Here is a 26,960-nt window from a genome sequence, read left to right as displayed (position 1 = left end):
TTCCTGGATATCCTTTAAGGTAAAGCAAATTTGGAATATGAGATTTGAAACAAAGATTATGCCTTCATTCATCCAGTCCATCTTTAATCCCTTAAATCACTCCTTCATTGATCTAATCATTTATTCAGCAAAAAACAACTGGACACTTTGACTGGATGTTTTGTATTAAACCCTAGAAATATGGAAAGCATGCAGACACTCCAGGAACTTACATTCCAATTGATCAAAAAGGCTCAAAACCAAAATTTGATGTAAGATACAGCAATGTTATGCACTGTGCCACCACAAATTCAGAGGAAACCTGTGACTGATGAATAACAGTGAAAACCCCATCAACTTAGAGTGACGAGAACAGAGACAGGACTAGAGGAAAGAAAGCTGTTTGCATCTTAGAATTCTATAAGTAGGACACAGGCCAAAGAAGCTACATTTGCTGTCCTTCAGGAAAAGCAAAGGACTATCCCTGGAGACGGTGGGATGGCAGCAGAACTGTTCAAAGCAGCTCAGGAAGCACAGCTGTCTTGGTTTCAAGGAGTGGAGCCATGATCTCCTAGACCTCAAAGAGTAGATCACAGACTCCTAGGTTTCAAAGCATCTGATTGCACCAACTGGAGTGTGCATGATGATCAAAGAGGATGAGACCACCATCCAAAGCTGAGAGGGCAGGGGGTCATAACTAAAGGGAGTAAGAATGGGGGATGCTGGAGCTCAGCGTGTAGAGTCATCACGCAGATGGACAAGAAGAATGGGGAAGCCCAGGTGTCAAACCAGTGGATCTGGAAGCTCTAGGCCGACTGGCCTTCACCCAGAATCCCAGGAGCATGACCAGCACCCAGAGTTTGAAGGATGTGGCTTTGCCTAGAGGGTCCCAAAGAGTGAAACATTATTCTCAAGCCTGGAGCTAATGCAAGTTGCTCTGTTGGATGGGCCCCTGAGTGTAAGCTTCTAGCTGTCTAACTGCAGGAAATGGAACCTGGATGGTGGAACAATAGGTTAAGCATTGGCTGTTATCTGAAAGGTTGACAATTCAGACCGATTAGCTGCCTTGCAGGATAAAGATTAAGTAGTCTGCTTCTGTAAAGATTTATAGCTTCAGGAACCTTCTGAACCAGTTCTACTCTGTCCTCTAGTGTCACTACAGGTCAGAATCAATTTGAAGACGGTGGACTGAGTTTGGGATTGAACTGGGAAAACATAAATCACTGCTAATGGACCCCACATAGAGTTCACATCTGCTTAGGAGAATCAAGGATTTCAAATTGAGACTTTTCAACTAAGTCTTAAAAGAGTTGTGGAAATTTGTCAGTCATTTAAATCTGGAGAAGATATTCCTGGTAGAGAGAACACCAGGCAAACTGACATAAAAGTTTCATCAATTAGAGAAACTGAAAATAATTTGGGGAACCACTTGTACATGTGGTGCTAAGGCAAGGGATCTTGAACCAAGAAGCTGAAGGGTCCAATTTCAGATGACTTAAGAACTTAAGCTTTGGGCTGCCAGCTTCAAGGTTAGTAGTTTGAAACCACCAGCCCACTCTGAGAAAAAAAAATGAGGCTTTCTACTCCTGCAAAGTGTTGAAGTCTTGGAAACCCAGAGGAGCAGTTCTACCCTGTCTCATAGGGTTTCTATGAGTCAGAATCAACTTGATGGCAGTGAGTTTGATTTTTGACTTTGGAAAAACTCAGGCTAATGAGGATAGACTTTATCTTTCCTTGATGAAAAGTTCTAGAGGAGATTTAAGTAGTGAAACGGTCAGATTTGTGTTTTCAGAAAACCACTAATTGGGTATAGAATGGAATGGAGTAGCTAGACCCGATTTGGAGGTGGGGTAGGGGAAGCTGCTATGAAGTCAACTCTGACTCATGATGGACTTGGTGTGTCAGAGTAGGACTGAGCTCCATAGGTTTCCAAGGCTGTGGTTTTTCAAATGCAGATTGCTAGGCCTTTTTGCCAAAGCACCTCTGGTTGGACTTGAACCTTCAAGTTTGTTTAGCAATTAAGCACTTTTGGAATGTTTGTACCATTTGTACTGGGATAAACTGCAGGGTCATAAAACCTTTGAGCTCTTCCATTGCGATAAATATTAATTAAAATAAAAGGCAAAATTGTTTCATCTCTTAGAGGTAAAGATCACTTCTAGATGGCAATCTCTATTTTAATCTCAGAAAACCAAACATTTATTTAACTCATTCCTTAGTCTAAGGCCTTAGTCTAAGACTTTGTGAAATACAATAGTAACTAATGTGTTCTTTTCTAAAAGCAGATGAGTCAAGAAAACAGGTTCTGAATCTGGCAGCTCTGTAAGTCTCAGATCTCCCACTCATTACAGCATTACTGGAGCCCTGATGGCATAGTGGTTATGTGCCGGGCTCCTACCTGAAAGGTAAGGAGTTCTAGAGCACTAGGTGCTCTGTAAGAGAAAGACTGGGCTTTCTACTACTCCCTTAAATAGTTACTGTCTCAGAAACACACAGGGGCAGTTCTGCCCTGCCTTATAGGCTTGCTTGGAGTTGGCATCGACTGGATGGCAATAACAGCATTACTCCAAGAGTAATTAAATGTTCCCTCATCATCTGGTGCCTTACAAAATGCAAATGTCATTCTGATCTAGTAAGTTTTGACCTCATAATCTTTATCAAGCATCCAGTTTGTTTCTACACAAATAACTGCACAACTTCAGATAGTTTATGCTCTAAATCTGTTTTTTCATCCACAGAATGAGTATGAGAATTCTCCATGGAAGATGTGGGGAAGATTTTAAGTGAGGTGATGTTTGACGAGGATTAGCACCAAGTCTGGCACCTATTGGGCACTCATTAAATAAATATAATCCAGTCACTAAAATGCTAAACTGATGACTATTAGTATTGATTTCAATAGAGAAACAGTAACAAAACACACACAAAAAATTGAATTGTATGCTGGGGACCTCACCGCTCCATTCCCTTGCTGTTCTATTGCACCACCTTAGTGTTTTGACTCAGTGTGGTGGGATCAGATCTGGCGCAATTCCCACACTGTGTCTCTGGTGCTGTCCCCTGTAGGACTATGGGTGAGTGAGGGGCTTCAGGAGGAGAAAACAACAGGACCAACAGTTCTGGGGGGAAATGGGAGAGGAGGAGGTGGGGGGAACGGTAGTGGTGTTAAAAAACCCAGGGACAAGGGAACAAGTGATCCAAATCAGTGGTGAGGAGGGTGTGGGAGGCCTGGTAGGGCGTGATCAAGGGTAATGTAACCAAGAGGAATTACTGAAACCCAGGTGGGGACTGGGCATGCTAGTGGGACAGGAGGAAAGTCAAAGGAAATAGAGGAAAGAGCTGGGAGGCAAAGGGCATTTATAGAGGTCTAGATAAAGGCATGTACATATGCAAATATATTTATATATGAAGATGGGGAAACAGATCTATGTGCTTACATTTATAGGTCTAGTGTTAAGGTAACAGAAGGACATTGGGCATCCACTCAAGTACTCCCGCAATGCAAGAATACTTTCTTCTATTAAATTGGCATTCTATGATGCTCACCTTCCCGACACAACCACTGAAGACAAAGCGGGTGAATAAGCAAATGTGGTGAAGAAAGCTGATGGTGCCCAGCTAAGCATTGTTTCATGAGGTTTCAGAGACTTTTGCACGGAAAATCTGAAGGTGAGGCGATAATCTAGAAACCTCTGTTGTCTTCCAAGAACTACAGATTAAACAATGAGAAAGTTATAGGAGAGAGAGAGCTTTGCCAGAACATCCACTTTTAGAGATGATGAAGGTCACACCCCACAGGAAAATTTCCTTGACTCGTATTGGCTTCCCACATCATATAAAAATGGAAAATGGCACAGTGTCTGAACAAACACTAAAAATCATGGAATAGCCAAATTAACACTTAATTTTAGCCATCGTATTGCTACACATGCTTGCTTTTCATATTCTTGCTAGCAATAGTTGATACAATGGACAAAAGTAAAAAATGTCACCATCTTAGTAAAATATTTTAATACACCTCTGTCAGTATCTGATGGATCAATCTCACAAAAATTCATAAAGATAGAAAAGTACAAAATTAACGAACAAGTAGATCTTTTGTTGTGGATCCAAATGGTTATATACTTCATATATACATTTTATACTTCATATATACTTCAAGTAATATGCATTTCGTAGCAAATTTCAACAAATAACAAAAATAACAACTATGTTTTCTGACTACAAAGCAATAAAGCTAGAAATCAATATCAAGTAGAAATGTAAAAAGGTCACATGCATTTGTTATATTTTTGTATATTATTTACAATGTTTTTGTGTTGTTGTTATTTACCCTCAATACAATTCTGACTCATGGTGATCCCATGATACAATGTTTGTGGCCATAATAAATATAGACGACCAATAGCAAAAATAAACAATAAACTGGAATACGTACTTACAAAGGATATACAAATAAACTATGCAAATTAGTAAGGAAAAATAGAATTTAAATACTATCATCACATAGCCAATAGTATGACGAAAATTAAAGACTGATAAAAACAAAAGTTGTCTAAGTTGTGAAGTAACTGATGTTCTTGTATATTGCCTTTGGGAGTATAAATTAATATGACTATAGTGAAAACATGGCTTTGCCTATTCAAATTGGATACAAACACACGAAAGTCCAAAGAAAATGCAGAAAATTTGGGAAGACACTAAAAGTAACTTACAGAAGTGAAAAATGCAATTATGAAATGAAAATGTCAATGGATCATTTAAAATAAAAATATGTGACTGAAGTGCTAACCAGTGGCCTAGAAGGTAAAGTTATATATTACACAAAATGTGGCCCAGAGAGACTTTTAAAAGAGGAAAATATGAGAGCATAAGATAGAGCATATAATGAAGAGGTCTAGCATATGAATAACTGGAGTTCCAGACAAAGAAGTTGAGCATTTTCTAGAATCATGTAAAGACAAGCAAACACTGCTGTTAAGAGTGAAAATTGGACCAGATTTAAAGCCAGTGCCAGATGAATGCAGTATGCCGGCAAGGAGTGGGGAGCCAGTGGAGGGGCCTGAGGGCTTGGCCCCCATGCCAGCTACTGGAACAACTGCCCTCCCCCCCCCAATAATTTACTTGAGAGGACAACACTGAAGCTGCAGCTAGGGGAGAGGGACATGTCTGACCAGAGCAAATGGGAGCAAATGAATGGGGAGGAAGAGAGAGTGGAGCACTTCCTGGCCCATCAGGCCTGGAGGATGATATCCCTGCTCTGAACAGCCAATGAACAGAGTGAACCATATGGCTGATCCCACCACAAGACACGCCATCCCTCGCTGGTCCAGGGCCCTAAGGGGGACAACACCGGAGGCTGAGTGTCGGGATTGGCCCACACTGACCCTGAGACACCGAGGCAAACCACCAAAAGCATGCGGCAACGCAGCCATGCGAGCAGAGCAGAGAGCCCCCTAGGGAGTACAAAGGACAGACTCTAGGGCCAGAGCATGGTACCCCATCAGTCCTGACTGAAGGACACGCCTAGAGATAAAAGATCAGACCTCGATCTATTTACAGGCTTTTCTTTCTGTTTAAAGTTATTTTTCTTTAATTAATTTATTCTTCTATGAGTAATTGGTTTCCTTTTTTGTTGTCATCGCTGTGTTCTAATTCATCACCCATCTTGCTATGGCTTGATTTGTGGTGCATATTATTATCCCTACAGATCTGTCTTGATAAGATAGACTGGATGAATAGTCTGGAGGAGAAAACAATGAGACCACTGGTTGCGGGGGGACACGGGAGAGTGGGAGGCGGGGTAAGGAGGTGGTGCTGACCAACCCAGGGACAGGGGAGCAACAAGTGACCCAAAATCAGTGTCAAGGAGGGTGTGAGAAGCCTGGTAGGAATTCAGCAAGGGCAATGTAACTGAGAGAAATTACTGAAACCCAAATGAAGGCTGAGCATGATAGTGGGACAAGAGGAAAGTAAAAGGAAATAGAGGAAAGAACTAGGTGACAAAGGGTATTTATAGTGGTCTAAAGACTGGAATGTACATATGTAAATATATTTATATAAGAGAGTGGGGAAACAGATCTACCTGCATATATTTATAGGTTTGGAATTATGGCACCAGATGGACATTGGGCCTCCATTCAAGCACTTACTCAATGCAAGAATGCATTGTTCTATTAAATTGTGCATAAGCAAATGTGGTGAAGAAAGCTGATGGTGCCCAGCTATCAAAAGATATGGTATCTGCGGTCTCAAAGGCTTGATTGAAAATGAACAAGCAGCCATCTAACTGAGAAGCATCAAACCCCACATGGAAGAAGCACACCAGCCTGTCTGACCACGAGGTGTAGAAGGGACCAGTTAGCAGACATCAAAGAACAAAAATCATATCAGTGGGTGCTCACCTTCCTGATACAATCACTGAAGACAAACGTGTGCATAAGCAAATGTGGTAAAGAAAGCTGATGGTGCCCGGCTATCAAAAGATAAAGCGCCTGGGGTCTTAAAGGCTTGAAGATAAACAAGAGACCATCTAGCTCAGAAGCAACAAAGCCCACATAGAAGAAGCACACCAGCCTGTGTGATCATTAGGTGTCCATGGGATAAGGTATCAGGCATCAAAAACCCAGAGCAAAAAATCATAATGTAAATGAGGGGGGGAGTGTGGAGTTAGGGCCCAAGGCCAATCTGTAAGCAATTGGACATCCTTTTACAGAAGGGTCATGGGAGAAGATGGGCCAGTCAGGGGGCAGTGTAGCACCGATGAAACATACAGCTTTCCTCTGGTTCTTTAATGCTTCCTACCCGCCTACTATCATGACCCTAATTATACCTTACAAATCTGGCTAGACCAGAGCATGTACACAGGTACAGTTAAGAACTGGACACACAGGGAATATAGGACAGATAAACTTCTCAGGACCAATTTTGAGAGTAGCCATACCAGGAGAGTAAGGGGTGGGTGAGGGAAGAAAAGGGGGACCAACCACAATGACCTAATTATATGTAACCCCCTCCCAGAGGGACGAACAACAGACATGGGGTTAAAGGGAGACATTGGACAGTGCAGGACATGAACAATAATAATGATTCATAAATTATCAAGGGCTTATGAGGGAGGAAGAGTGAGAGAGGGAGGGAAAAAATAAGGAGCTGATACCAAGGGCACAAATGGAAAGAAAATGTTTTGAAAACAATGATGGTAACATATGTACAAATATTCTTGAGACAATAGATGTTTGTATGGATTGTGATAAGAGCTTTATGAGCCCCCAATAAAATGATTGAAAAAAAGAGTAGAAAATTGTGTCATTCATTGTCTAGTTGATATATTATTATCTACAAATCAGCAATTTTACTCCAAGGTACCATAGACAAGTTCTTGCACATGTTCATTAGGAAACGTACAATACATGTACACTCATAAGAGTACTATGTTTGTGAAATATTCATACTATGGAATACCATCAATTAAATAACAGTAATGATTAATGTTGATAATATTTTTAATCTAAATAACTTTATTGGGGGCTCTTACAGATATTATAACAATTCATAAAACAATTATATCAAGCAAACTTGTACATATGTTGCCATAGGTACATTGTGATATGTACACCGTCATTTGCCATATGTAGGTACATTGTCATTTATGAAACACCTTTCTACTTGAACTCTTATTATCAGCTCCTCTTTTCCCTCCCTCTCCCACCTTCCTACACTTGTGAACCCTTGATAGATTATGTAAGTCAAGAGAAAATTGCCATATGATTTCATTTCATACTGCACAACAATAATTTTTATAAAGATCCACTTATAAAATGACCTCCCACAGACAATACCACAATTAAATTAGCTGTGCATGTCCACCCAATCTTTGCTCCATGGTTTCATATACATATGCACCTATTTACTAGACCCTACACATTATATACTCACACCACAGAATCTTTAAAAGCTTGAGATTTTATTATGCATACAGTTTTATAACTGCTTGCTTTACTTAGAATAAATTATAAACAGTTTCCTCTGGTAAAAAGAAAAATCTATAAATTATTTTATTGGCCACATAGAAGTGTACCATATGGCTATCTCATACTTAACCAATCCTCTACTATTAAGCATTTAATGAATTCAAACTTTTCCCCATAGTACATAACATTGCAATACACATAAATCTTTGTGCTATATCACTGGTTATTTTAATATAATAAATTACTCTTAGCAGAATGGTTTGCTGAATAGTCATTACACTATACACTGCCACCAACAGAGTCAGGATGTCTTTGTTAGCTTTCTCCTTATTTTTTATTCATTTGATAGGTGAAAAATGCCATCAGAATATTTTATTTATCCTACTTCATTTCTAATAAGATAAAAATATTCCATCTTTTTCTAGTGGAGTGCTGATGGGCTTGAACGTTGTCCTCAGCGAATGCAATATTACCCCACATTGATACCAGGGATCCTTTGATGTAATAGTGCTATAAGCAGATCCACACCAAGGATCTTGCCAGCGTGGTAGTTCTCTGGCTTACTAATCTATAAGGAATACTAAAACATCATTAAGAAAAAGTGAGATTGCCAAAATGCTAATGACAATACTATCTGCGAGAGTTAATCTTTAAAAAGGGTATTGAATGTGTTTGAAAGTTATATTTTGATAAGGCAGCTGGATTATCCTTAACAAAGCATGATTGTTCACTTCTTTTTAAGGAAGGTGAGGCCAGTTTGCAATAGGGCTATTATTTTCCTAAGGAGTCATATGAAGAAAGGGCTATGATTGTCCTTTCAAGAAATCTGAATTGAAGTTCTAAATAAATGTCCACAAAAATGGATGTTGCTATCCATTTAGGTAATGGGAACAAAGTCCTCAACTCCCGACATAGTCACATATCCTTCTGATCCGTGTAAAGGGAATTTTCACCCAAGTCTTAGTGAATTATTCATGGACTGGAGACATGTGCACTCCAGAATAAATGTTCTATTCTACTCTTTTCTGTACCCCTTGAATATAACGACTACCCTTGAGTCAATATTTGCTGGTAAATGAATGTTCTTTCCAGCTTATCAATGGCAAGTGCACGGCTGTGAAAGTCTGTCTGGACTTTTTCTTTTTTTTTTTTGGTGTCATTGAGTTTGTTCAGACTCAGCGGTTGTATGCACGACAGAACAAACCACTGCCCAGTCCTGCATCACCCTCACAATTGTTACTATGCTTGACTCCATTGTTGCGGCCACTGCCTCAGTTCATCTTTTTGAGAGGATTCCTCTTTTTTGCTGCCCTTCAATTTTACCAAGCATGATGTCCCTCTCCAGGGACTGGTCTCTCTTGAAATGATGTCCAAAGTATGTCAGACCAAGTCTCACCATGCTTGTCTCTAAGGGCACTCTGCCTGTACTTCTTCCCAGCAGATTTCTTTGTTCGTTTGGCAGTCCATGGTACTTCCACCCGTCTTCACCAGCACCACCAATCAACTTCATCCATCTATCTTTAGTCTTTCCTAGTCAATGTCCGACTTTCACATGCATATGAAGCAATTTCAAACACCGTGGCTTCGATCACGTATACCTTAGTCTCCAAAGTAACATCGTTGCTTTTCAACACTTTAAAGACTTCTTGTGCAGCAGATTTACCCAGTGCAACGCATCTTTTGATCTCTTGGTTACTACTTCCCTGATCATTGATTGTGAATTCAAACAAGACGAAAACTCAAACAACTGCAACGTTTTCTCCATTTATCATGATGTTGCATATAGGTCTAGTTGTGAGAACTTTTGTCTTCTTTACATTGAATTATATTCCATACTGAAGGCTGTAATCCCTGTCTTCATCGTGTTTCAGGTCCTCCACACTTTCAGCAAGCAAGATTGTGTCACTCGCATATCGCAAGTTGTTAATAAGCCTTCCTCCAATCCTGATGCTGCGTGCTTCTTCATATAATCCAGCTGCTCTGATGACTTGGTTAGCACACAGATTAAGTGTGGTAAAGTCTTGTTAAGGAGTTTGAAGGACTCTGCTGAAGGACTCAAAGAAGGACTTGGCTGCCTACTTTGGAGGAAGAAGCCTATGAAAACATTGTGCACAGCCCACTGGGACTAAGCATGCATTTTCTATGCCATTTGAATATTGGACATTACTGATCATCTCAATGATTAGTCCTAGAACCAAATCACTTTCCCAAAATCTATCCCAATCACTTCTGTAGCCATTTCTACCTTCTTTCCTCTTCTTACTGGTTCTATATCTCACTTTTACTTTAAACTGAGTTCATTGTGCTGGTATCTCTCACAATCAGCATTCTTCTTTAGTATATATGAGAAGTAATTTCTATCTATGCATCCCAGGATTAAGTTGACATTTCTTTTGAGAATACTGTTGGGTCCTCAATTAAAAAATTTTTTCAGTGAATAATTTTGACATCTTTGGCTTAGGATCTTCCCATATTGTTTCCTTAGAAATCATCAAAATTATTTCTCTTAAATTAAAGTAGATTTATGTCATATTTTGAACATAAAAAGGACCACTTTCATACATGTATGAAAATACAAACATTCACCAATTGCAACAATCTCAATGTATCAATGACATTGATTACATTCCTCATGTGGTGCTACAATTATGGTTATTCTGCCCCACCCCACACCACAAGAAATATCCTACCACCATTAACATAAACACAATGTTCCACAAACAGAAACTGTTTTCCCTAAGAAGGATGCTTGTGAGGAAAATTTTGTCAACAAAAGAGGAGTATTCTCACAAGATGTTTAAAAAGCAAAAGCAAACACTCTTCTGAGGTCAAATAAAACATTGGATTAAACAAAATTAAATATTTCTTTATTGCAAAAGGTCTCAAATCCTTTGACATGCTTACATGGATTGTGAAATATACAAGGTTTCCTAACATGATTTGGCCATGAAAACTTTTTTTTTCTGTAAAGAATTTAAATGAGTAGTGGAAAATGTTGCTCTCTATCTACTCTAGTTTTGGTGGCTTCCTATAGTCTGCTAAGGAAAAAAATTTTTTTTGAGATTTAAAAAAATTCAACGATGAAACATACAACTTTCCTCTAGTTCCTAAATGCTTCCTCCCCCCACCCCCACCACTGTCATGATCCCGATTCTACCTTACAAATCAGGCTAGACAAGAGGATGTACACTGGTACAGATAGGAACTGGAAACACAGGATACAGGACAGGACCAGTAGTGAGAGTGGCAATACAGGGAGGGTGGAGGGAGGGTGGAGTGGAAAGAGGGAATTGATTACAGGGATCTACATATAACCTCCTCGCTGGGGGATGGACAACAGAAAAGTGGGTGAAGGGAGACATTGGACAGTGTAAGATATGACAAAATAATAATTTATAAATTATCAAGGGTTCATGTGGGATGTGGCAGTGGGGAGGCAAGGGAAAAAATGAGGAGCTGATGCCAGGGTCTTAAGTGGAGAGAAAATGTTTTGAGAATGACGAGGGCAATGAATGTACAAATGTGCTTTACACAATTGATGTATGTATGGATTGTGATAAGTGTTGTATGAGCCCCTAATAAAATTATATATATAAAAAAAGAAACCACGCAGAAAACAAACAACAACAAAAAGATTTTAAAAATTCCTCCTGACAAATTCTAGTCATATCTTCCTGGATTCTTTACCGTCCGGATTCTCCCAAGGGCCTTTTTAGCTAAGTAAACCTGAACCAAACTGCTACTGCCCTCAGTTTTCCCTTAGCATCATCTCAGTCAAATCTCTCTCCTAGATTTAGGGTCAAATCAATGGGAACAAACAACATTTTAAAAGTCAACACAGTACCCATTATTCCCCTAGTTCATAAATATATTTCTTAACTTTTGCTTAATTTTTTTCCACCCAACTCTTAACACACACACACAAAAAATGAACTTCTACCACTTGGCCTGAAGTATTCTGAGATGTTTTCTTTTCCCTATTTATTCAATTAACAAGTATTTTTTGTAGGCCTACTTGTGCTGATCACCACACATGCACCATATAGGTGTTGTTCTGCCATGGATCATATGTTGTTGTGATGTTAGAAGCTAAGACATTACTATGTCAAATACTAGCAGGATCACCCATGATGGTTAGTTTTCAGCCATGACTAGCAGATTAGGGAAAAAGCCTGTCAGTGTATTTGCAAAATATTAGGTAGTTAAGGACAATAGATCTCAATATAATATTATCTTGTGTCATGCTAGAAAATGACTGCCTAGAATGGAAGATTGAAGTGGTGGGTTCTAGCATGCCAACAATACATACGGTGCATAATGGAGACATTATTAATTGTGTTATACATAATTCTAGTATAAATATGGCCTTGGTGATAGAAAAAAAGCAGGATATCACATGATATAGTTTTGTAGAACCAACAGTTTCGTGTTCATATTGTTGTGAGGTGCCAGTGAGTCGATTCTGACCCATAGCAACCCTATGCACAACAGAACAGAACACTGCAGGGTCCAGCCCATCCTCACAATTATCCCAATGCATGAGCCTCTTGATGCAGCCATTGTATCATGCCATCTCATCAAGGTCCTTCCTCTCCTTTCCCACCCCTACACCTCACCAAACATGATGTCCTTCTCCAACAACTAGTCTCTCCAGACAATCTGACCAAAGTATGTAAGCTGAAGTCTTGCCATCTTTGCCTCTAAGGAACGCTCTGGCCGTACTTCTTCCAGGGCAGACCTGTTTGTCCTTTTATCAGTCCATTGTACTTTCAATATTCCTCTGCAGCAACACAAGTCAAATGAATCTATTCTTCTTTGATCTTTCTTATTCAATATCCAGCTTTCACATGCATATGATGCAATGGTGAATATCATGGCTTGGGTCAAACGCACCTCTGTCCTCAAAGAAACAGCCTTGTTCCTCAATATTCTAATGAAGTCTTGTGGAGCAGATTTACCTAATGCAATACATTTCAAGGATTTTGAAATTTTCTCTATTTTTCTTTACTTATCGCAATGTTACCTGTTGATCCAGTTGTGAGGACTTAGTTCTTCCTTACAGCGAGTTGTAATTCAAATTGAAGCCTACAAACCTTGGTCTTCATCAGCAAGTGCTTTAATTCCTGCTGAATTTCAGCAAGCAAGATTGTGTCATCTGTATTCCACAGGTTGTTAATAACCCTCCCTCATCCTGATACTGCACTCTTCTTCATATAATCCAGCTTTTCTCCTGATGTGCTTGACATACAGATTGCACAAGTATGGTGAGCGAATACAGCCTTGATGCACGCATATCCTGATTTTAAACTATGGAGTATTCCCTTGTACTGTTTGTGCAACTGCTTTTTGATCCATGCACATGTCCTGAAGATGCACAATGAAGTGTTCTGGAATTAACATTCTTCTCTAAGTCATCCACAGTTTTTTATGGTCTGCACAATCAGTCAGTGAAACCCAAGTGAACGCCTTTTTTGTTTCTCTCTCTGCTCTGAGCCAAGATCCAGCTGACATCAGCAATTATATCCCTTGGTCCACATCTTCTTCTGAATATAGCATGAAATTCTGGCAGTTCCTTGACTTGCTCATATAGCAAATACCTTTTTTCAACAACATAAAACCCAACTATACACCTGAACATCTTCAAATGGAATACATAGATTTCAAACTGACAAAATCTTGGGGAAGAGATGTAAGAGAAGCTCAGTATCAGCAGCTAAAACCAGGCCAAGGCTGACTGTAGAGCAGACAATCAATTGCTCATATGTAAGTTCAGGATAAAACCAAGAAAATTAAAAGAAGTCCATGAGAGTTAAAATATGACCTTGAGCCTATCCTACCTGAACTTGGAGAACATCTCAAAAGAAGATTTGTTGCATTAAATACAAACAGAAGACCTGATGAGTTGTGTGGGAAAACAAAAAATATTATTCATGAAGAAAGCAAAACATCATTAAAAAGCAGGAAAGAACAGATCAAAGCAGGTGTCAGAAGAGATTCTTATATTTGTTGTTAATCATAGAGTAGCTTAGATAAATGGGAGAAATGATGAAGTTAAAGAGATGAATAGATAACACCAAAGAGTAGGTAGAAAAGACAAAGTCACAGAGCACAATGAAATGTGGAAAGACCTAGAGTTAGGAATCATCAAGAGAAGCATCAAAAGAAGATGGAAGGAATACATAGAGTCACTGCACCAAAAAGACTAAGTCAACGTTCCACCATGTCAGCAGGAGTCATAAGAGCAAGAGAAAAAGATGCTGAAGGAAGAAGTTAAAGCTGCACTGAAATCATCGTCCCAAAAGAAGGCTCCAAGAATTGATGAAATACCAATTAAAATGTTTCGACAAGTCAGTAAAGCAGTGGAAGCACTTACTAGTCTATCCCAGAAAATTTGGAAGACTGTTACTTAGCCAACTAGTGGGAGAGGCCCATGCTTGTACCCATTCCAAAGAAAGGCAGCCCAACAGAAAGCTTAACTTATAGAACAAAATCATTGATATCACATACAAGTAACATTTTGCTGAAGATCTTCCAACAATGGTTGGTGCAGTACAATGGCAGGGAGCTGCCAGAGGTTCAGGTCAGATTCAGAATAAGGCATGGCACATGGGTAGACTAGAGAAACAAATCCATAAACAATCATATGTGTATAAGAAAGAGCTTTATGTACAAGAGCAGTTGAATATTGAGAAAACATCCCAGCCCAGTCCAGATCAAGTCCATAAGCCTGATATTAGCCCATATGTCCGATACCAATCTATAAAGTCCTTTGCAGACTCATGAAACACATGCAATGATACTGAACACAGGAAGATCACAGGGTAGGGGATGGGGAGTCTTGTGGATCTAGTGGCAGTGTAAACATCTCAGCACTGGCAGGGGTGCCCACATGGCTTCTCCAGCTCAGGGCAAGAGAGTAGTTCCAAGTGTCTAGTCAGCTGCAATGTCTCCTAGGGAGTGAGCAGAGAGAGAGAGAGAGAGAGAGAGAGAGAGAGAGAGACTCCCACCTCCAAGGAAGAAATGCAGGGATTCCCAGAATCCTCAGGGGAAGGCCATGCCCACACAGAGGCCTCGTTGGCTATAACTCGATTGACAGACTAGACTTCACCCCTTCACTCTTAATCCTCTCAAGTCCCAAATTGACACTAGATTATGTTACTACCACACATGGGATATCATTGCCTATGTCAGATGGATCTTGGCTGAAAGCAGAGACTATCAGAATGATGTTTGTTTGTGTTTGATTGACTATGCAAAGGCACTTGACTGTGTGGATCATAACAAATTATGGATAACCTTTAGAAGAGTGGGAATTCCAGAACACTTCATGGTGCTCATGCAGAACTTGTATATTGGTCAAGAGGCAGTTGTGTGAACAGACCAAGAGAACTGTGCATGCTTTCCAATCAATGAAGGCGTGTGTCATAGTTGTATCCTTTCACCATACTTATTTGATCTGTGTACTGACCAAATAATCAAAGAAGGTGGATTATATGAAGAATAATGTGTCATCAGGATTGGAGGAAGGCTTATTAACAACTTGAGGTGTGCAGGTGACAGAATACTGCTTGCTGGAAGTAAGGAGGAAGTGAAGCACTGGCTGATGAAGATCAAGGCTTGGAGCCTTCAGTATGCATCACAACTCAATGTAAAGAATACCAGAATTCTCAAAACTGGATTAATATGTAACATCATGATAAATGGACAAAAGCTTGTGGTTGCCAAGGATTTCATTTTGCTTGAATTCACAACCAATGCTCATAGAAGCAGCAGTCAAGAGACCAAAAGATGAGTTACATTGTGCAAATTTGCTGCACAAGACCTCTTTATAGAGTATTGAAACACAAGGATACTGCTTTGAGGTTTAAGATAGGTTTCACCCAAGACCTGGTATTTTACATAGCCTCATGGGCATGTGAAATTGAAGCATTGCATTAAGAAGACCAAAGAAAAATTGATGCATTTGAATTGTGGAGCTGGAGAAGAATATTGAAAGCACTATGGACTGCTAAAAGGACAAACAGAACAGATCTGTCTTAGAAGTATGGCCAGGGTACTAGTTGGAGCCAAGATGGCAAGACTTGGTCTTATGTACTTGGACATGTCAGGAGAGATCAGGCCCTGGAGAAGACATCATGTTTGGTAGAGAGGCAGGAAAAAGAGGAAGGTCCACAGCAAGGTGGACTGATACCGAGGATGTAACAAATGGTGCAAGCACAGCAATGGTTGTGAGGATGGCGCAGGACCATGCAGCGTTTCATTCTGTTGCTACGGGTTAGAACTGACTCAATATCAACAACATACATCAGGTAACAATGAGAAGGAACCTGCTTATAGGAAACTACAAAAAACGATTTACTGGGCACTATTTTATGTACTTGAGATACCTTGGTGAACAAACAAACTGCCTTTACGAAGTTCTAACTACTATCTACTGTTTACTGGAGTAGAAAGCCCAGTCTTTACCCTGAGAAGCTGCTGGTGGCTAGCTAGACGGTAGAGGGAACCAGACGATAAAAATAAATATGGTAAATAATTAAATGCTAATATGCCTGAAAGTATGCATGCTTTAGGAAAATAACATAAAGCAAGCAGTGTAAGACGGGTTGCCATTCTAATACAGCTGTGTCATGTGTTCTTGTGAGCTGCTGCCCAGTGGGTCCTGACTGATGACCCTCTGTACAGCATGAGTTTTCATTGGTGAATTGAGGGTTGCGTGTCGTCCTTTCCCAGGGGTGGGGGATTGCAATCAGAGACCACTGTGCAGTTGCCGGAAAGGGGTTAGAGATTCAGGAATGGCATCTCAGGCAGACTCCACAGAAGTCTGCATGCTGGCGGAAGCAGGTATCTTTGGTTTTCCATGTAGGTGGCCAGCTCCTTGGCCTCAGAGTGCCACCAGTCATGAGACTCAAGCCAAATGCCGTGTCAGTGTCTGCGCCCTCATGACAGAAGTGCCTTGGTAACCACAATGCCTGCAGGCTTTGCTGAAGCCATTTCGTTTTCAGTGGGAAGAGAGGACTATGTCAAGCCAAGTTTAGTCCAGCAGATGGGAAGCCCCTCTTTCCAGCCCGGCATCTGTCCAAACCCAGGAATTCCATTTCATAGGCCGGAGGCTTCTCTTGTCCTGAAAGTCTAACCTTCAATTTGAAAATGTTCTCAAAGCTTTCCTCCAGATGAAAATATTTGTTCAAATCCTCAGAATCCAATAAGAAAATATCCTTCTAGCAAAAGCAATGACTTAGCATTCCGAGGTTGGCGTGAAAGTCGGAAAACATGGCAAAGGGGATCACAGCCCGCCTGGCGATTGGCTGGGTCTTGCTTCTAAGGATTAAATCTCCTTATGAACTTGGCTTACCTTCTCTCTTGATGCCTTGGGTAGTATTCCCAAGACTTCACATTTTTAATGTGCCCTAATTTTCACTTAGCGAACACTAAGGAAACACATAGTGTTATGCGACAGACTGTTTTTCTCAACTGTTATTTTTCCAAGGGGGAAACTGAGGCTCTTAGAAGTTGTCTGGTTTATCTCAAAAGCCACACAGTTAGTCCGTGCCTGAAGTGGGAATAAAACTGAATTTCCTGACTCTTTCCACTAGCCGTGATTCCTTCGTTCTCTCCTAATTTAATTTTCTCCCCGTGCCTTTGTTTAATTCTTAGGTTGCCCAATAACACTGAGATTATTATGAGTCACTGTTTGGAGGTGATTTCAGGGAATGTATTCTCAAGTGAACACTCTTCCGGGAGACATAATCCACGAAGCGGAAAGTAGGTGGTCTGGAAGAGGAGTTGTCAATGATGACACATGACACATTCCAAGTTTTCAGCCCTACAGAGGAGAGAGACCAGCTTACTTAACTTCTCTGTCTCCATCTGTGCAAGGGCTATCTGTTTCCAGTTAGTGGTTGCTCTGTGCAATATTTGAAATCCGTGATGGAGCTGAGTGGAGTTTGGAGGTTGGGCAAAAAGAAACATGCCTGTCTCCTCTCGGATTTGCTAATTAGGAGGTATAATTGTGCTGTCCCAGATCAGATCCTTTCCCATGTTAAAATCCCATTTCCCTTCCTTCCCTGCATCTTGCTAGACCCACATCCTGCCTTTACAACTAGAACATCCACTTTATTGTATTTCCTAATCAGGTCCCCATGTTGTGAAATACTTTATACACTTAATTCAGTCATTCAGCAAATGTTTGTATATTAGAACATTGTGCTCAGTACTGAAGTGCCCAGTGGTTTCTTTTGCAACATTCCTCTTACAAATTCTCTGTTCAGTTGGTATCTACTGCCGACCAGGCAGTTCCTTAGTTGTGTGCTAAGAATGCACAGGTAATTAAGATAGAAACGTGACCTCGAAGTGTAGATGTCTACTGAAAGATGAAAAAAGAAAAGTAATTGTTAACTGTCTTTAACAAAGTGTAAAACATTTATAAAATTTGTGATCAAAGTATCAAGTGTTGTTTCAAACGCATAAAGATATATATAAGTTATTCAGTGTTTCTGTTAAATGTAGAGTGTGATAGGTTGTCATACTTCCAATATAAAGATAAGCAACCTGCCGTGTAGCCTGGGCACTTGTAGTCCTGTGTTTGGATCGCAATCCTCTTTCTATAATTTACGCCGTCTTCTACAAAATTCGTGGGCCCCATGTATACTTTCACAAATGCAAGTGAGGGGACACTTCCTTTACCAAGCTGTTGACAAGCTTTGAGCCAGGCCCCCAACCCCTGAACTCTCTTAGCTTGTGAGACTCGGTGGTATCATCTGCAAACCTAGACTTCAGAGTAAGCTCTGAGCAGATTCCCAGTACATCCCTTACCAATTTGTACACCTTACTAACATCTTAACATTTTAATATTTTTAATGGAAAGAATACCACCATCTACCTGCCAAATAAGATCCCTTTTAATTCTCATGTTCTTCTAGTTATATGATACGCAACTGGGTTGTAGGATATAGTGTGGCATGTATTGAGCTGCTATCTCCAGGGTAGGCAGTTCGAAACCACTAGTAGCATCCTGAAAGAAAGACTGAGCTTTCTACTCCTATAAACAGTTACAGTCTCTGAAACCCACATGAGTCAGAATTGACTCGATGGCAGTGAGTTTGTTTGGCTCTGTGGTTTGGATCATATCTTACATGATGTGATATTATCTGTAGGAAACAGCATCTCCTAGAGAAATGTGGGCATGGGGGAGAATGGAAACCTGGATGTATTTAAGGAACACCATCTTACATGTCCATATAAGATTCATATGCTTTTTTCTCCTCCATGTAAACATTAAATGGAGTAATCAAAAAAAAGAAGACATGGATGATTATATCTGGTGGAAAGCATTTGGGAATGGTGCACTAAGAGACTTGCAATCCTTCAGATACTTTTTAGGTTTTAACACCCAGGGCATCTTTCAGTATCACAACAAAACCCCTACATGACAAGAGACGGGGAGGCCCTCGGGGCTGAGCAATGTCCTAGTAACAGCCACAATGAAGTGGTGTTCCGATTGAGGAGTATGAAAATTTCAAAATCAAGTAGGATTTTGATGAAGGTATTACTGGTCAAAATTCAAATAGCAGAAGAAAGAGCAAGAACATTTAGACAAATGCATAGGAATTTTTCCAAAGCCAGGTGGTTAATACAGACAGTATGAATGTCTAACTTAAAGATAACAGCAACTTGCCTTTTAATAGTATATAAATTTATTCCCACTTTAAAACGGTTGAAGTCACTCCTCTTCACAACAAAGTCTTCATCACAATCACCTTCACTTGCTGCAGGTGCAGCTTTTAAACCATTGAACAGGCTGTCGGCCATTTTTTCTTTTTTTTTGCACTAAAGCTAAATGAGAACCCAAAACTAAAAACTGTTCTGACTCATCTACAGATGCCATTTAAAGACGTAGAGATGCTGTGAGCATGGGATCTCATTCAGAATCCGAGGTCCGTGAAGGAAAGCCTGGGGTCGCATGGTCCAGAGAACTTGGCTTACACATTTAGTGGTGATTGTTAGTTGCCATGGGCTGCATCCAACCTGTTGTGATCCCGTGTGTGCACAGGTGTTGTCCTTGTGATTGTTTGGCATCACCGAGTTGGTTCAGACCCATAGTAACCTGATGCACAACTGAAGGAAGCACTGCTGCCACTGTGCCATAGTCACAATTGTTCCTACACTGGAGCCCATTGTTGTAGCCACGGCGGGGGTTCCATTTGTTGGCCAGTTAGTCATACTGTGGTGGTTTGTGTGTTGTTGTGATGCTGGAAGAATTGTGTACAGGTGCCAGGTTGGGAAGGGGTTATTGTGCAGCCTGGCCGATAAACACAAGTGGGATTAATTGAAGGGCGGAGAGATAAATGGCTCTTGCTCTTTGATCATCGGACCAGTTTGCGGCTGCCTTGCTTGTTCTGGGCCTCAATTTACAGGCTACACTACCTGTGGGACACCTAGCTTGTGGACTGTGTCCCTGTAAGTTGAGGTCCCTTTAAGACCACATGATTGAAATTTACATCTCTGGAGCTGGGGTCTGACAGTTGGTGACCTGGCTGACAGCTGGTGACCTGCCTGGCTGTTTTGCTGCCTGTGCTGGGATAGCCTAGCTCTCTCTCTCTCTCCCTCGCTCTCTCTCTCTCTCTCTCTCTCTCTCTCCAGAGGACTACCGGGTGGCCCTCAAGACTTGAAGGACTGCTAGTGTCTCACAACTGTCTCACGGGAGTGAGTTGCACTGAGCCATTTGTACTGCTTTATAATTTAACTGTTCATTTCTTGTATTATATATCTAGCCATCTGTTTATAATTTAACAGTCCATTACTTGTGTTATATATCTATCTGTTTTAATTTAACAGTTCATTTCTTGTGTTATATATATCTATCTTTATAAATATATATATAAAATTATCAGTAATCTGGTTTTATCTCTCTAGAGAACCCTGTCTAGCACAATATGTTACAGCTATTTCAAATGCTTGCAGAGTCACCCAAAGTGAACAGGTTTCAGTAGAGCTTCCAGACTAAGAACAGACAATGAAGAAGGACTCGGATCCTCACTTTGGAAGAAGTAGCTGCTGGAAGCCTTACACGTGGCTTGGAAACGTTGTGTGTGGCAAGGAACTGTTATATGCTCCTCGAGGCTGTTCCCTTTTGGAAGCAGATCACACAAGTCCTGTCTTCCAAGGTGCTTCTGAGGATGTTCAAATGGCCAACCTTTTGGCAAGGCAGTAGTTAAGCACTGAATCATTTGTTCCACCCAGGCATTCCTACTCAGTCTTGGTAAGGGTTGCATTTCCCTTATGAACAGCATTGTTGTTGCTGCAGTTTTGCACTTCTTGCCAGTGTGAGCCCCGAGCCAAAGCACTTGCTCTACTTTGAGTGATGCTTAGAAGTATCCTCATTACGGTTGTTCTGATTGGCCATTAATTTCAACTCGAGGTGACCCCCAGGTGTTACTGGGGAGAATTGTTTCATGGGTTTGGGGGTTTGTTTTTAAACTTTTGATTATGAAGTATGTGGAGGAACTTCATAGGATTATAGGGTTTCCATGACTCTAATCTTTTTGTCTTAACCTTTTATTGTAGTTTGAGTGAAAATTTACACAGATGTTTTCCACTTAACAATGTCTGCACAGCTTGTTTCCTGACGTTGGATGTAATTCTTCTCAAGGTAACAACACTCTTCCCACTGCCTCCCTGGGTCCCAGTTTCCATGTCCCCTTCTTTACTGTCCTTTCCAGACTTAGTAGCTTTGTTTTTTTTTGGGGGGGGGTGTGTGTGAATGCTGCCCTTTGATCTCACATGGTTGATTTTTCAGAGGTATGTGTTTCTCCCTGGTGTTATTGTTCACTTCATCTTGTTCAACTGAAAGGTGTTTCAGGGGTGGGTTCAGGTCCAGGTTTGAAAGCTATCTACTGACCCTGGTCTTGGGAGTTCCACCAGTTTCCATCCACTCAGTGAGTATGGTCTTTTGTGATTTTGCTTTACATTTTTCTCCCATTCTCTCCAGGACCTTTTCTTATGATCCAAATCAAAGCAGTTAGCACTGGTAGGCAGACACCCTCTATTTTTTTCTGGTCTCTGTATAGTGGAGTCTTGACTATAATTGTAATAGAAGCAGATTACCAGGCTTTCTTATTTTTTTCATGGTCTTTCTAGATAGGTTAACACAGTCAGCTTTTAGATTAGTTAAGCACAAAATCATTTGTACCCCACAGGAACTCGAATATAACAAGACTTACACACACACACACACACACACACACACACACACACACACACACACAACATGAATTCTACTATCTCAGTTTTGTATTCCTTAGAAGCAGATCCTGAGACAAAAATGCAAGTACAAATGGTTTATCTTGTTCATGCAGACAGAAGTAGGTAAGCAGGGAAGAAGAAAAGAATACAGTCAATAAATAACGCATTGCTCAGTCAGCTAGCGCAGCAGCAGCTGGGACTTAATACCCTGGCAAGTCCAGCAGAGCATACTGGGGAGGAGGGCCTTCGGTGTTCCCAGACAAAAAGAAACAGGCAAACTGGCACTTAGGAATTTTCTAGGGATAACTAAATGTGCTCAAAAGATGTAAACATCCATGAGCTCATCTGAAGTACTTATGGTATGTTCCCTAAGAATATGAAAGGATCTTTCTTGCTTATGTCCCAGGCCAGAGGTCCAGAGGGCCAGTTTAGTGCTGAGACTGGATTGAGGGTCTTCTCCATCTGTCACAGCCATCTGTCCTAATAGTGACACCCACAGCATCCAGAAGAGATTTCCTTCTGACACAGAGCCAGGTCTGTGTAGGAGAAGCCCCCACACACAAAAAAACAAACAAAATATGACCTTGACAATATCCCACCTGAATTTTGAGACCATCTCAATATGATATGATAAATTTGAGACCATCTCAATTGATATTTGACACGTTGAACACTAGCTGAAGATAAGTTGTGTAGGAGGACATCAAGAACATCTTTTATGAAGAAAGAACAAGGTAATTTAAAAAGATAGGAAAGAAAGAAAAGATTAAAGTGAGTGTCAGAAGAGACTATGAAATTTATTCTTAGTCATAGAATAGCTAAAAAAAATTGAAGAAATGATGAAATCAAAGAGTTAGAGAAGACAAAGTCAACAAGTATAGTGAAAAGTGCGAAGACCCAGAGTTAGAAAACCATAAAGGAAAGAGCTCTCAGCAGATCTTAAACCGAGGGAACTCAAGACAACAAATCCAAGCCTTGAGTTGCAATCTTGAAAGAGTCTAAGGAAAAAAATATTGAACGATGCACGAAGATTCGAAATAAAATGGAAAGAATAGGCAAAGTCACTGGAACAAAAAGAACGAATCAATAAGCCACCAGTTCAGGAGGTAGCATGTGAGCAAGGTGCTGAAGAAAGAAGCTGAAGCTGCGCTAAAGGCATTAGCCAAAAACAAGACTCCAGACCTTGATGGAATCCCAATTGAAGTGTTTCAACAAGCTGATGAACAATTGACAGCACTTACTCATATATGCCAGGAAATTTGGAAGAAAACTACTTGGTAAGAGATCCATATTTGTACCTATTTCAAAGAAAGGTAACCCAACAAAATGCTTAAAATATAGAATAAGATCATTGATATCACATGCAAGTAAAATTTTGCTGAAGAACATCCAACATTGGTATTAACAGGGAGTTACCAGAGATTGAGACCATATTCAGAAGAGGCCATGGAACAAGTGATAACATTGCTGATGTCAGATGGATCGTGGCTGAAAGCAGAGAATACCAGAGAAATTGTGTTTTTGTTTAATTTTAATCATTTTATTGGGAACTCTTACAGATATCATAACAATCTATATTTCAATCACCTCAAGCAGTATTGTACAATTGCTCCCACGGTTTCAATACATTTTCTCTCTTCTTGAATTCCTTGATATCAGCTCCCCTCTATCCCCTCCCTCCTCCACCCCACCTCTCAGGATCCCTTATTAATTTTCCCCCTATAATAGGTTTTTGGGGTGTGTTTTTTTTTACCATATCTTCCATGATCCAATATATTCATTCATATACAATTCTGTTGTTCACTCCTATCAAGTGAGTTTATACAGTCGTCAATGCTATCAGCTCCCTATTCCCCCCTCCCCACCCTCTCTTCCTGTACCCACAAGGGACCCATTACCCTTATTACTGTTTCTGAGGGGTTATCTATCTTGCCTTTCTTGTACTGAGGGATCTGGAATATACAAATGTACATATGCAAGTCTGACATGATTAATGAAGTAAAGCAAATAAAAACCATATTAGGAAGGGGAGGAAATATTTAAAAAGTAGAGGATAGTTATGTGGTTCATCAATGTTATATCATACCCTAGATTTTTCAGCCCTTCTGTGTGGACCTTCTGAAAGGACTGTCTAATTATCTTACAGGTGGTTTTGGGTCTCCACTGTATTCACGCTCCTTCATCTCGATTTGGTTGCTTGATTTTGAACTTCTGATACCTCTTCCCGTCCATACCTCATGATCACACAAGTTGGTGGGCTTCTTTCTGTGGGCTTTGTTGCTTCCCTGCTAGATGACCGCTTGTTTAACTATGAGCCTTTCTGATCCCAGATGCTACATCTATTAATAGCTCAGCACCGTCAGCTTTCTTCACCACATTTGCTTATGCACACATTTTGTCTTCACACATCATGTCAGGAAGGTGAGTATTATACAATGCCACATTATTAGAACATTCTGTTCTTGAACAGAGATAAGATTTAAATAGAGGTCCAAAGTCCATCCTTGTTTCATTTTCATGTATTTATATACATAAAGGAATACACACATATATTTTTTTCTTTCCTATTTTCTTTTTTCATTCCTCCTACCCCACTATTATGTTTACTTGTCGTTCACTTCTCAAATACAATTTAATTGATTACACTCAACCAGAAAAGCTATGCCAACCTGCCATCAATTTTGGAACACTTAATGTTCCCCTGTACCTGTCATAATTGACTCCCCACCCACAGTCTCTCCCTCCCCTCAAATGGTGCCCAGGAACCGTCTGACCAGTCGCTGTCTCCATAAGATGGCCTATCCTGCATATCTTATATAAACACACACACACATTTTGTATAGTCACAAGTCTAACAGGGATCCTGACATAGAGCAGATAAATAGCTCCCTGTGAAATAGAGAGAAGGACATGTTATAAACCATCAGTCAGCCCAGTCCCACTTCCTTCCAGAGCTGCATATCCTGAGTGGTGCTTACCTACCAACTCATACACCTTTTAGTCTTCAGCATTCGTGTAGAACAGGCAAGCATCCTAAATGTCCATTGCTATTCCTGCAGGCCAATTGACTGTGTAGACCATAATGAACTATGGATAATTTTGAGAAAATAGAGAATTCCAGAACACTTAGTGTGCTTTTGTGGAATTTGTAAGTGGATCAAGATACAGTTATGGGACCAAAACAAGGGACTACTGCATCATTTAAAATCAGGAAATATGTGCATCAGGGTTGTAACCACTGGTGGGCTATGTAAATTTTTCTTGAGTTCTAGGAACCTAGTGTTAAAATTACATTTGTAATCAGAGTTCCCTCTAAAGTGGGTATATATATATATATATATCCTAAGCAGCTGCCCAGTGTAGAAATCACAAATTTACAATTCTGGCTGTTTTCATGTTCATCTGAGAAACAGCCTATTCTAAGTGCCCATAGCAATATCCATTCCATCCATGGGGATAAAACATTAGATGAGACTATGCTTGTGATACTTATTTATTCATTTAATAAAGCCAGGTATACCTTTAATGTAATATTACATTTTTATTCCCTTGCATTTGTTATTTCTTAAACAAACGTATAAGGTAAAGAGAAAAAGTACAAAACAGCTAGAGGTTGACATGCTGTCCTTCATTTCAGCTTCATGTTAATCCCCAAGTTCCCATGAACTATTAGGGTTAATGATGCAAGTCCTGAAAGTGTTCAATGAGCTAAAGCTAATGTCAGAACAATAGCTGTAAGTTCAGGAGAAGTATCAAGAGACTTTTCAAAGATGAACATAATACTTTCAGAGAAGTCATCTTTTGGGGGGTTTTATTTTGTTTTGTTTCTTAAACATTTTATGGAGGGCTCTTACAGTTCTTGTAGCAATCCATACATCAAGCACATTTATACATGTAATGCCATCATTATTTTCTGGACATTTACTCTCTGTGAGCCTTTGGTATCAGCAATTCTCACACACACCCCTTCTCTCCCTTTCCTCCCCCCACCTCTTGGCCCCTTGATAAATTGTAACTTATTATTATTTTCATATCTTACACAGACGCTATCTCCCTTCCTCCATGGTTTCTGTTGCTCATCCCCCTGGAGGTGGGGTGCAGTTATGTGTCGATCATCTAGATCAGTTCCCCTTTCCTCCCCTCCTCTCCCCACCTTGCTCCTGCCCTCCTGGTATTGCTACTCCCACTCCTGTCCCTGGATTCCTTGTGTCTTGAGCCTCTATGTCTTATCTGTACCTGTGCACATGCTTTGGTCTAGTGCGCAGTGAAAGTCATGATAGTGGGGCGCGAGGAAGCCTCAAGGAACCAGAGGAGAATTGTGTGGTTTTAAAAAAAAATGAATGGTGCAATTTTAAGCAACTATTTTTATTTAGTTTTTGTGAAAATGGGAAATTTTTTTTAAAATTATTTTATTGAGAGCTCATACAATTCTCATCATAATCCATACATACATCCATTGTGTCAAGCACAGATGCACATTTTTGCCCTCATCATTCTCAAAACATTGGCCTCCCAATCTAGCCCCTAATATCAGTTGTTCATTTTCCCCCTCCCTCCCCACTCCCCCCTCCCTCATGAACCCTTCAGAGATCATACATTATTATAGTTTGTCATAAGTTACCCTGTCCGATGTTTCCCTCTGCCCTCTTCTCTGCTGTCCATCCCCCAGGGAGGAGGCTATACGTAGATTCTTGCAATTGGTTCCCCCTTTCTACCCCACATTCCCTTCACCCTCCAGGCATCGCCCCTCTCACCACTGGTCCT

This window comes from Echinops telfairi, unplaced genomic scaffold, assembly GCF_000313985.2.
Source record: "Echinops telfairi isolate 266 unplaced genomic scaffold, ASM31398v2 ScPeMD7_443;HRSCAF=831, whole genome shotgun sequence".
NCBI classification, from domain to species: Eukaryota; Metazoa; Chordata; class Mammalia; order Afrosoricida; family Tenrecidae; genus Echinops; species Echinops telfairi.
Note: the sequence above shows the minus strand (reverse complement) of the source record.